Source organism: Danio rerio, chromosome 5 (genome assembly GCF_049306965.1).
Source record: "Danio rerio strain Tuebingen ecotype United States chromosome 5, GRCz12tu, whole genome shotgun sequence".
NCBI classification, from domain to species: domain Eukaryota; kingdom Metazoa; phylum Chordata; class Actinopteri; order Cypriniformes; family Danionidae; genus Danio; species Danio rerio.
The window spans coordinates 62,657,377-62,669,741 of NC_133180.1; the positions used below are offsets into that span (position 1 = coordinate 62,657,377).

The 12,365-nt window shown below is 37.9% G+C and overlaps 1 long non-coding RNA gene across 1 annotated transcript; it reads right to left on the minus strand.

Annotated features, from left to right (window-relative positions):
* Nucleotides 1–428: 428 nt before the first annotated feature.
* LOC110437859 (uncharacterized) lies at nucleotides 429–7,633 on the minus strand. The gene is made up of 7 exons (XR_117691.7): nucleotides 7,323–7,633; nucleotides 4,135–4,239; nucleotides 3,467–3,509; nucleotides 3,335–3,383; nucleotides 3,163–3,215; nucleotides 2,846–3,075; nucleotides 429–981 (listed from the first exon to the last, which is right to left on the minus strand). It is a non-coding gene; the product is annotated as an uncharacterized lncRNA (long non-coding RNA).
* Between the last annotated feature and the right edge of the window lie 4,732 nt (nucleotides 7,634–12,365).

Sequence of the window (12,365 nt, forward strand, 5' to 3'; positions counted from 1 at the left end):
GCTTTATTTGTATAGCGCTTTTACAATGTAGATTGTGTCAAAGCAGCTTCACATAAATGGTCATAGTAACTGGAACAGTCATAAACAGTCATAATTACACTGCATGTAAAACGCTTTCTTGGTGTAAATCATTTAAACTTGATAAATTTGCTGGAATTCTATTTATGTAACCCTCTTTGTCTCTTTGTTCATATTATATCTTTGTAATGTTCTTTCTTGCATTAAAAAAAAAAAAGTAGATGAGGAGATTCCCCCTATGTGTAAAGCGCTTTGAGTGCCAAGAAAAGCGCTATATAAATGTAAGGAACTATTATTATTTTTATTATAAAGCACTGTTCTACCATCATGATATAGCCAGACTAAAATAAAAATCACATTATTACGATTAGCTTAAACTACAGCAAACACTCCACTCACTGACAAACAGCCCCTTTCATAAAGATTTATTCCACAGGTCTGTCATAATCAGGCAAATATACATTAACATACAGAATATCGGCCTCTTCTGATGCGCCACACGTTAAATAACGCAATAGTTCAAGACACACGTTTGCTTTTTTTCTCTACTTAAAAGAACGATAACAATACATCATAACAAGAGCAACAACAACAACAATAATTCATATCATAAAGATAAGCCAAGTTGTCTTTTCTAAAATTCAATATATAGCGACTCTTTTAAGGTGCACCACATGATCGGCAGGTGACTTGTTAAAGAAACTCAACAAATGTTGCACCATGACACACACACTGAAATAGACAGAGACTTTTTGCAAACGTTGTATATGTATATAAGTGTCTCTTTAAGGTCGTCTTCTGGCACTTTCTCCAGAGCGCGTCCGGCTCGGCTGTGTTTCTAAAGTTAAAGCAGTCTGTTTTTGTTGGTTTGGCACACGTCAGGGTGGAAGCGGTGGTAGAGTAAGGCTTCTCTTCTTCTCTTCATATCCAGAAGACTCTGATATCTCATCTCTCACAGCACCTCTGCAGGAAAACAGCAGAAACACATGTGAGAAGATGATTTATTGAACTATTAAAAGCTTGCCAACAACATCTATGACTGGTATTATGAAGCTGAAAATAGAGACGCTTTGCAGAATGCCAAGGCTGCTTTTTTCAGTCATTCACACTGTCCTAAAGTCAACAAACAGCAGAAATCATCAGTTTCATGCCTGGAAAATAGCTTGGAGACTCTCTTAATCATCCTTTATACATTATTTTCAAGATTTTATTTTAGGTTCAGTTTAGTTCAGTTCAGTATAATGTAAATGTCACTGCTGAAAGACGAAACACTGAAAAGCAACTCCACTGGTGCCCAGATTTGATCCATATATGATCTAACATACAGCTGAAACCAGAAGTTTACATACACTCTAAAAAAAGAAACACAACCATTTAAAAAAATGTCTGATGGTAAATGATACTAATCGTTTACTATTTTAGGTCCGTTAGGATAACCTAAATGATTTACATTTGCTAAATGCCAGAATAAAGAGAGATTTTTATTTGAGAATTTTCTATTAATTTCTAGACAGTCAAAAGTTTACACACATTTCCTTGGTATTTTTTTGCTTTGCTTTTAAACTGTTTAACTTTGGTCAAATGTTTTGGGTATCCTTCCACAAGCTTCTCACAATAGTTTGCATGAATTTTGGCTCATTCCTCCTGACAGAATTGATGTAACTGATACAGATTTGTTGGATGTCTTGCTCGCACAAGCTTTTTCAACTCTGCCGAGAGGGTGCTCGCTGCAGAGCCATTTGAGGAGAGCTGAGCTCCAGCAAGGGGAGAGCATGAGCTGTCGCTCCTCCTCCTGTAAGCTGTTTTAATGCGTACACCAACCCCACCCCTAACCCTACCCCCAGTGACATCACTCGTAGAAGAAGTGCAAAAAAGGTGGAGCTCAAGCTTAAGCTCCCCCTCTCTGGAGCTCAGCTCTCCTCAAATGGCTCTGCAGCGAGCACCACTGGACTCTGCCCAAAAATTTTCTATAGGATTGAGATCAGGGCTTTGTGATGGCCACTCCAAAACATTCACTCTGTTGTCCTTAAAGCACATTTGAACTAATTTGGCAGTATGCTTAGTGTCATAGTCTGTTTGGAAGAGCCATTTGTGGCCAGGTTTTCATTTCCTGGCTGATGTCTTGAGATGTTGCTTCAGTATTTCTACATAATGTTCTTTCTTCATGATGTCATCTATGCTGTGAAGTGGACCAGTCCCTCCTACAGCAAAACAGCCCCACAACATGATGCTGCCGCCCCCATACTTCACAGTTAGGATGGTGTTCATAAGCGTGTAAGCTTTCCCCTTTGTCCTCCAAATGTAACACTGGTCATTATAGCCAAACAGTTCAATCTTAGTTCCATCAGACCACCAGCATGTCTCATGAAATTATTCCTTTTCCCAGTGTAATTCAGCAAATTGTAATCTGGCTTTTTTGTTGATTCTGTCTTGTTGATTTTCCCATGTTGTCACACAAGGAAGCAGTGTGTGTTTGAGGTTTTCCTTCAATCCTATTCTACAGTTGTGCCTCCAAATAACTCAAATGTTGTCAATTATCCAATCAGAAACTTTCAAAAGCTTGACATCATCATCTGAGCTTTTTCAGAGGCAGAATAATCTTACTGCATGTAAACGTGACTTTCAAGAAAGGTTATAACAATTTCTCAAAAATATCTCTCTCATTATTTTGCTATTAAGCAGAACAGAAACAAATTTGATCATCCTAACTTACCTAAAAAAATAAGTTTAGTCTCATTAAAAAAAAATAATAATTATATGCCTCTTTATAAAGTGTATGTAAACGTCTGGTTTCAACTGTACGTAATCGAACAAAATCTGATTCTACCTGCCACATGTTGAGGTTTCATAGGCCACGCCTACATCATGAACGGTTCTCCTCCCTCGAAGGCCATGATTGGGTCGTCAGCCGGTTGACTCTGCCCACTGTTCCCACTGTGATTGGACAGCTTGATTATCTCCTCAAAGTCTGCAGCGTCTCCATTGGAGGACAGTCCATTCTGATGCTTAGTGGGCGGAGCTCCGTTATTGACCAGTGCTGCGTCCCAGGACACAGAGCTGAGGAAGACACACAAGCGGGAAAATAAGCAAAACATAATTCATGCAGCTTCATTTCAATTTCAATTCATGCAGCGCCTCGATTACCTCATTGGTGATTAGTTTGTCGCACCAGTATGAAGAGCTTCTGACGGATTTTTCTGTATTATTGCAAGACGAGAGGAAAACAACATTGTATTTTTTTATTTTAACCCTACTTACATGATATTAATAAAAAAGTGATTTTTATATATTCACAGTACTATAAATAGATTTTTACCGCTGTCAGTGACTCTGCGATTCACTTGAGTTCAAGTTTTAACATCTTTCTGCAAAGAAATGAATAAACCAGGTTAATTTTCTTTTACTGAGTGTGTTTAAGATGAATTTATGAAACACACACACATCTCACCTGTGCTCCTGCGTCAAGTCCTCTTCATGATTTCTTCCAGACGCTAAAAATGTAAACACAAACGTTAAACCAACAGTACTGAACTAAAATCTCAAATACAATTGAAGACAAAATGTTGAGCCCTCCTGTGAAATTTAAATCGTTTAAAAATATTTCCCAAGTGCTATATTTAACAAGTTTTAAAAATTCATTCATTCATTTTCCTTCAGTTTAGCCCCTTTATTTATCAGGGGTCACCACAACAGAATGAACCGCCAACTTATTCAGCATATGTTTTACACAGCGGATGCCCTTCCAGCTGCAAAGCAGTACTGGGAAACATCCATAGACACTCATTCACACACACTAAGAACATGCAAACTCCACACAGAAATGCCAAATGACCCAGCCGGGACTCGAACCAGTGACCTTCTTTCTTTGAGGCGACAGTGCTAACCACTGAGCCACCGTAATGCCAGATTAGAGGTCTGCGGGGCCTGACCAGATTTATTGCAACGTGGGATTAATTTCCGGATAAAGCATGGGAGCGGTCGGTAACTGGTGTAATCTGAACGGGAGCCGGCGGTCTAACAATATCACTCCCGAGCGAGCGAGCACGCCTATGTGTGTGTGTGTGAATGAGAGAGCGTGATGCTGTGTTTAGCTTGATTGGTGGACTTTTATTTTACCTTCTTTCTCTCCAAGCGTTCCAGCTCCTCCTTCTGGAAGTGTTTCTCTCGTTCGATCCTTTGTTTCTCTGCTTCTTCTCGGGCTTTGGATTCAGCCTCTTCTCGCTGCCAAAGACACATAAAACCACATCATACATTTATTTATTACACATCTCTAAAATACCTAAAAGTCTAGTGCCATGTCACATATGGGACCCCACATTTGGCTGGTTAGTGTGGTCCAATAATGTCGTTTCACCATGTCCAGTCAGCTGCTTTAATCAGCTTTATCAGTGGTTATCAGTTGATAGATATGGGCCAGTAGGGGCCTTCCGCGCAGTAAATGTCACTCAGAAGGCTGTTATCGTCCATTCACATTGTTAATCAGCTATACTAATAGAGAAGAGTCCAGATCTGTTTTACATTACGGTGACGGTTAAGGTAACATTAATGAGTTATAATTAATGGGAAATTTAATAAATAATATAAATAATTCTAGTTAAGTTCCGGCTGCAGCCTTATGTGATCTATAGCTGATTAACCATGTGGATGGATAATAACAGCCTTCAAATGATCTTCTTTTGCGTTCCAGCAGAAGAAAGCGAAGTCTGAGTAAAGGTTGACAGAACTTGTAGTTTTGGGTGGACTATCTCTTGACAATGGCTTCCAATATGATCATCATAGTAAAAGCTTAGAGATTATAGACACACATTCTTCTCCGGCTGTTATTAAGACTGCTGGCAGCTGCTAACACAAAAATAATCATCTACTATAGGGCCCATGGAAAGTTTCTGGAGCGATGAGTGTCGCAGAGAAAACTAATAAAGTCAATACACACACACATACCCTCACTGGCCACTTTATTAGGTACACCTGTTCAACTGCTCGTTAACGTAGTGAACGTTATCAAGATTGGAAAAACGTTCGCTGGTCTAATAAGTCTTTATTTCTGCTGCGACATTCGGATGGCCGGGTCAGAATTTGGCAACAACAACACTAAGCAGGGATCCATCCTGCCTTGTATCAACCGTTCAGGCTGGTTGTGGTGGTCCATTCCTTTATAACAACAGTGTTAACAACAGCGATAACACACCATGTCATAAAGCGTGAATCATCTCAGATTGGTTTCTTGAACATGACAATGAGTTCACTGTACTCAAATGGCCTTCACAGTCACCAGATCTCAATCCAATAGAGCACCTTTGGGATGTGGTGAAACGGGAGATTCGCATCATGGATGTGCAGCCGACAAATCTGCAGCAGCTGTGTGATGCTATCATGTCAATATGGAGCAAAATCTCTGAGGAATATTTCCAGTACCTTGTTGAATCTATGCCATGAAGGATTAAGGCAGTTCTGAAGGCATTTAAATAAGGTGTACCTAATAAAGTGGCCGGTGAGTGTAAACAAGACAAAAAAATATTGTTTATTTTTTTTCCGGCTGTTAAAAAAAAAAAAAAAAAACAAAGTGGCCCGAAATCCAACATGGGAGAGTTAAATGACCGAGAAAATTTGGCCAATTGAAACTTGATTCTGTCCTTCAATTGGCTTGAACTCTGGATCGCTGTAATGTAATCAGTGTCAATGAGACCGTCCGGAGTGAATGAAGGATCGCCGCACAGCACGACTCTGCAATCCTGCCTGTCACACCAGCAAACTGTTTACATTCCCAAACTGATCTAGAGGGTAACTACATCAAGACATTCAATTCACATTCAGCAAATATTCGTTTTGATGTACAGTTGAAGTCTGAATTATTCACCCCTGACTTATTAGCCCCACTGTATGTTTTTCCCCAATTTCTGTTTAACGGAGAGCAGATTTTCTGAACACATTTCTGAACATAATAGTTTTAATAACTCATTTATAATAATGACACGCCATGAAGACAGTCCATATTATTTGACAAGACATTTCTCAATATTCAGCTTAAAGTGAGATTTAAAGGGTTAACTAGGTTATTCAGGCAAGTTAGGGTAATTAGGCAAGTCATTGTATAACAGTGGTTTGTTCTGTAGACTATCCAAAAAATATTGCTTAAGAGGGCTAATAACATTGACCTTAAAATGGTTTGAAAAAAAATAAAAACTATTTTTCTTCTAGTCAAATATATATATATATATATATATATATATATATATATATATATATATATATATATATATATATATATATATATTTGTGTATATATGTGTGTGTGTGTGTAAACCCATTAAACAAAGCAATTCGTATTCAAGCGAAACGGCTGATGGAAACATGCTGCGAGAGAGACTTTTACAGTCTATGGAGAGAGAGCACATTTAAATACAGAGGTCCAAAATACAACACATACAGAGAGTTTAGATGCAAATAAATGCACCACACACACACATTAGCTTATCAACAGCAACCGAAACAGCCCCACAACAAACACAGTCAATTCTCAGTTGTCTTTACACCTTGCACTGGCTTTTGGGAAATTGTGTAATGAGGCTTTATAGCCAGATTTATACTGACACAACATACTGTACTGCTGGATGGGAATTTAAAGGTCAAAGATTAAAGGCAAACATGAACTTTGCATCCAGAGCCTCATCAGCCAGTTCAGTTCAGACTTTGGGATCAAATAATAAAAATCTGCATTATTTATGGGCTTTTAATATTCTTGTAATATTTATTAAATGCAACACAGCAATATTTCTATGGCGATCTTTATCATTTTAAAACTGATTGCTTATTCAAGTTAAGCCTTTCATCTAATATTCAATGTTCACTTTTTATTTTAATTGTAGTTTACTGCAGGTATTAGTAATCTTGCTAGGTTTTCTTGCAATTTATGTTTAATATTGAAATTGAATTATGTTTATTTATTATATATTTAAATAAGTCAATCAATAAGTCGATCATGATTTCATAATATGGGTTTACGATTTACCTGAAATCTTATACAAAGGTACTATAGGCTATTTCAGTACTTATATTAATTTAAGTATATGTCTTAAACTGAAACATTTGTCACCTTTCTAAGACGACAAATCTGACGAGAAACACCTGAGGGAAAAACCTGAGGCAAGACTTGAAGCTCTAAAAGATAATATTCATCAAATGAAATGCAACCGGAGAGCAGTTTTTGTGGACTCTCTCTGTCACTCATTAGTATCCTGTTCTCTCCTGTCATGCCAAAATTAATATAAGCCCGTCTGACAGCGTCCACTCCAGCCATAACTCACCTTATATCTGTTATCAAGCATATGAAAAATACAGCTCCTGAGGTGAAGAGCATCTGACGGTCATGGCTTATGATGAAACTTCTGCTCAGACAATGATCTGAGGACAGCAGCGATGTTTACGAGCGAGCTAAATGCTGCATTGTGTAACTATAGTACACAGACGGCACTGTTACTTCATATGTGCTTAAATATCTCTCTGAAATAACGCAAACACTCTCAAAGTGCGTAAAAGAATATTTAATAATATTTATAATAGAGTTGAGCATGATACGTGAATACTAGTTAGCGTCCATAGATATACGTTAAATGTCGCCTACCCTAATGTTGTGTTTTGGACGGAATGCGTCAATAGATCCGCCTTTTTAGTACAGGGTAACGCTCCTTTGAAATTAACGCTTCTTTTAAACGAGCGCCATCTAGCGGTCACATAATCTAATGACTATTATGAACTTTTATAAATACATATAACTTGACATTAACTTTTTTTCTTGCCAACCCCACTGGTCTTTTTCACAAGACAAAATTTTATTGTTGGAAACTGTTTTATATATATCTATATTTGACTTTTGCATGCTTGAGGAAGAGACGTTTTACTTGATTTGGGTCATTAAATAACTCATACTACCAATATTATGATATAGGTTGCCTATATCTGCTGTATTCACCCTAAAACCTACAGTAGGTTGACATAAAACCAATGACAACACCCATTCTTGTCTTAAGATATTTTAAGCAATTTTTTGAATAACAGTAAGTTCATGACATGTTACATATATAGTAAATCTGCTGGTTTTAAACATACAGCATAATAATAAATACAGGTATGTAACAACCATAACATTACTCTTATGTCTTAGGACAAATATGATTAACTTTTGATTACCTACACTAAATGTTGACTATTGAAGGTACATTTATAACAACTATTTATTTGTAGACTACTGTATTATCAAACCATGTTGCATACAAATGCATTCAACAGACTTAAATGACAGTGTATTGCTGTAGAAGACAAATAAAACACGAGACAGGTGTTTAGGAAGAGTATAGTTTATTTTGTTTGACCTGCAAACTTATCTAAAAAGACAAACTCTCAGAAAACAGACCGAAAACATTATGATGCGCGCGCTCGTGGGGATGACCCGCGGTCGTCTTCAACTGTTGTCTTCAATAGTCCTTCTTTGCTCAACAACTCATCTGAAAAACAAAGCAAAACATTACAACATCCAGACAAAGAGCAGAGAGCATAGAATCACCAAGAGGCGATCCTCTAGTGCAATTTGGGAAACAATAACGCGCTTTTTGAATAAATTAAATAAAAACAAAGCCGCTGTTTGCCATTGCGACAGCAATGATATCCAATGCACGAGCGATCGCTTTCACTTCAAAATGGCCGAATCTGTTGCTCTTGGTCATCCTAGGCTCTTTGCATAAAGTTCAATCATAACAGTTATCATGGTTTCTATTTCAAACTATAGTAAACTAAAGTTTGAAACTATAGTTTAAAATAGAAGATGAGTGGGCCTCGCTACTCCCACCCACCATAACCCTCGCAGCGAGGTCCCACTACCGGCCGCCCGTGTTTCCCTGAGGGTCCTCGGGGGTTGTTTGTTCCCTGCCTAGGGCTCAAAGGCCGCCTCGCCCCAGGGAGTGCACGGAAAGACCGGGCGCCAGGCCGTGCCAGTATTCACTGGATGTTGCTCGGCGGCACATTTCGAGCAACAAACACGTAATATTCTTCGCGATATTGCGTTTATGTACGCAAACCGCAAGGAACTACAGCACAGACGGGCCCGGGTGAAGCATCACGAAGCGGACTTCGTGAGTTTGGCGTAGCTCCACTCGTACCGTCGGTATTGAACTCACCTTGGTCAAGTACAAACAGCTACACCGGGCGAACTGACAACGCTGACTGAGAGCACACGAGCTTTATAGGAATGCATATGCAAATCTTTACAAGGCACGTCACTGTTGTCTCGTTGTCATGGCGAGCGCTGAGGAGGGCTCACCTGATTGGAGCACAGAGACTCCGGAATTTGCGTCACGGCTGCCGTCTGCTGTTGACAAAAATATCTTAAATATAATAAATATATATTTTTACATTTTTGGTGTTCTGTAATATTCTGGGATGCAGTAGAATATGGAGACAGATGAATATAATTGGATATATGCCGAGCTGTTGTTCCCATACTTATAAACTTCCGGTGACCGGTTATAGTGAGTTTTTTCCATTTTATACAGTTCCTTTTACAGCATTGATGTTGTGATGCAATTAAAATACATTCCGTTAAATAAACTTTGGCATTCATTTAGTTTTTCAAGCGTAAAACGAGACAAAAGACCCTTTACTCGCACTCGCCCGTCAGAATCGGCAGACTAGCGCAGACGCTCCATTGAATACAATGAGGTAAAATAAATGCTCATATTATAAAGTCATGGCGAGGGAAATGTAATTTAATGCAGTGCTTCTTGTGCAATCTGAGACCCACTTTATATCGGATATCACTCAGCCAGTGGAGATCGCTGATTTTTTAAAGAAAACAGACCTTAAACATGCTGATTTTCCCTTTGGCAGTTTGCTGGAAGCGCTTAACCCAGGTTACTGACAAATTAAATGTCCTATTAGCATGCTTCAGCATATACCCTAAAATCCCAGAATATCTTTCGAAAAAGAGTACGGGTTTAACACCACCATCCTGGCCAAATTTACACACTGGCCTCTGTCCATCATGGCTTTAATACTCTGTCTTCTCTCTCTGTGGTGTGCGGTCTGGTGGAAAACGGCTGCTGTCGCTTCATCCAGGTGGATGCTACACTGGTGGTAGATGAGGAGATTGCTACCCAATAAATACCAAACTAGCTAAATTTAATAATATTTCCCCTAAATGCTCATTTTGTACTCAATATGATGAAACACTAAAGCATTTATTTTGGGAGTGTACTTACTGTAAAGTGTTTTGGGTTGACTTTTCCAGTTTCATTAAAAAATTCTTATTTCCAAACTTTGTATTTCCCCAAAAATTGTGTTCTTTGGTTACTCTCTGAGTGTAGATCCTTCTCATTGTAAATTTATTATTGATTTATTGTTTTTTTTATAGCAAAGTTTTACTTCCACAAATGTTAATTTTCAAAGAAACACCCTTACTTTTTTATTTTCAGAAAGGACTTTAAAAATTTATGTGAACTCTTTAAAAGACTCTAACAATTACAATTCAATTCAATTCAATTCAGCTTTATTTGTATAGCGCTTTTACAATGTAGATTGTGTCAAAGCAGCTTCACATAAATGGTCATAGTAACTGGAACAGTCATAAACAGTCATAATTACACTGCATGTAAAACGCTTTCTTGGTGTAAATCATTTAAACTTGATAAATTTGCTGGAATTCTATTTATGTAACCCTCTTTGTCTCTTTGTTCATATTATATCTTTGTAATGTTCTTTCTTGCATTAAAAAAAAAAAAGTAGATGAGGAGATTCCCCCTATGTGTAAAGCGCTTTGAGTGCCAAGAAAAGCGCTATATAAATGTAAGGAACTATTATTATTTTTATTATAAAGCACTGTTCTACCATCATGATATAGCCAGACTAAAATAAAAATCACATTATTACGATTAGCTTAAACTACAGCAAACACTCCACTCACTGACAAACAGCCCCTTTCATAAAGATTTATTCCACAGGTCTGTCATAATCAGGCAAATATACATTAACATACAGAATATCGGCCTCTTCTGATGCGCCACACGTTAAATAACGCAATAGTTCAAGACACACGTTTGCTTTTTTTCTCTACTTAAAAGAACGATAACAATACATCATAACAAGAGCAACAACAACAACAATAATTCATATCATAAAGATAAGCCAAGTTGTCTTTTCTAAAATTCAATATATAGCGACTCTTTTAAGGTGCACCACATGATCGGCAGGTGACTTGTTAAAGAAACTCAACAAATGTTGCACCATGACACACACAGTGAAATAGACAGAAACTTTTTGCAAACGTTGTATATGTATATAAGTGTCTCTTTAAGATCGTCTTCTGGCACTTTCTCCTGAGCGCGTCCGGCTCAGCTGTGTTTCTAAAGTTAAAGCAGTCTGTTTTTGTTGGTTTGGCACACGTCAGGGTGGAAGCGGTGGTAGAGTAAGGCTTCTCTTCTTCTCTTCATATCCAGAAGACTCTGATATCTCATCTCTCACAGCACCTCTGCAGGAAAACAGCAGAAACACATGTGAGAAGATGATTTATTGAACTATTAAAAGCTTGCCAACAACATCTATGACTGGTATTATGAAGCTGAAAATAGAGACGCTTTGCAGAATGCCAAGGCTGCTTTTTCAGTCATTCACACTGTCCTAAAGTCAACAAACAGCAGAAATCATCAGTTTCATGCATGGAAAATAGCTTGGAGACTCTCTTAATCATCCTTTATACATTATTTTCAAGATTTTATTTTGGGTTCAGTTTAGTTCAGTTCAGTATAATGTAAATGTCACTGCTGAAAGACGAAACACTGAAAAGCAACTCCACTGGTGCCCAGATTTGATCCATATATGATCTAACATACAGCTGAAACCAGAAGTTTACATACACTCTAAAAAAAGAAACATAATCATTTAAATAATGTCTGATGGTAAATGATACTAAACGTTTACTATTTTAGGTCTGTTAGGATAACCTAAATGATTTACATTTGCTAAATGCCAGAATAAAGAGAGATTTTTTTTGAGAATTTTCTATTAATTTCTAGACAGTCAAAAGTTTACACACATTTCCTTGGTATTTTTTTGCTTTGCTTTTAAACTGTTTAACTTTGGTCAAATGTTTTGGGTATCCTTCCACAAGCTTCTCACAATAGTTTGCATGAATTTTGGCTCATTCCTCCTGACAGAATTGATGTAACTGATACAAATTTGTTGGATGTCTTGCTCGCACAAGCTTTTTCAACTCTGCCGAGAGGGTGCTCGCTGCAGAGCCATTTGAGGAGAGCTGAGCTCCAGCAAGGGGAGAGCATGAGCTGTCGCTCCTCCTCCTGTAA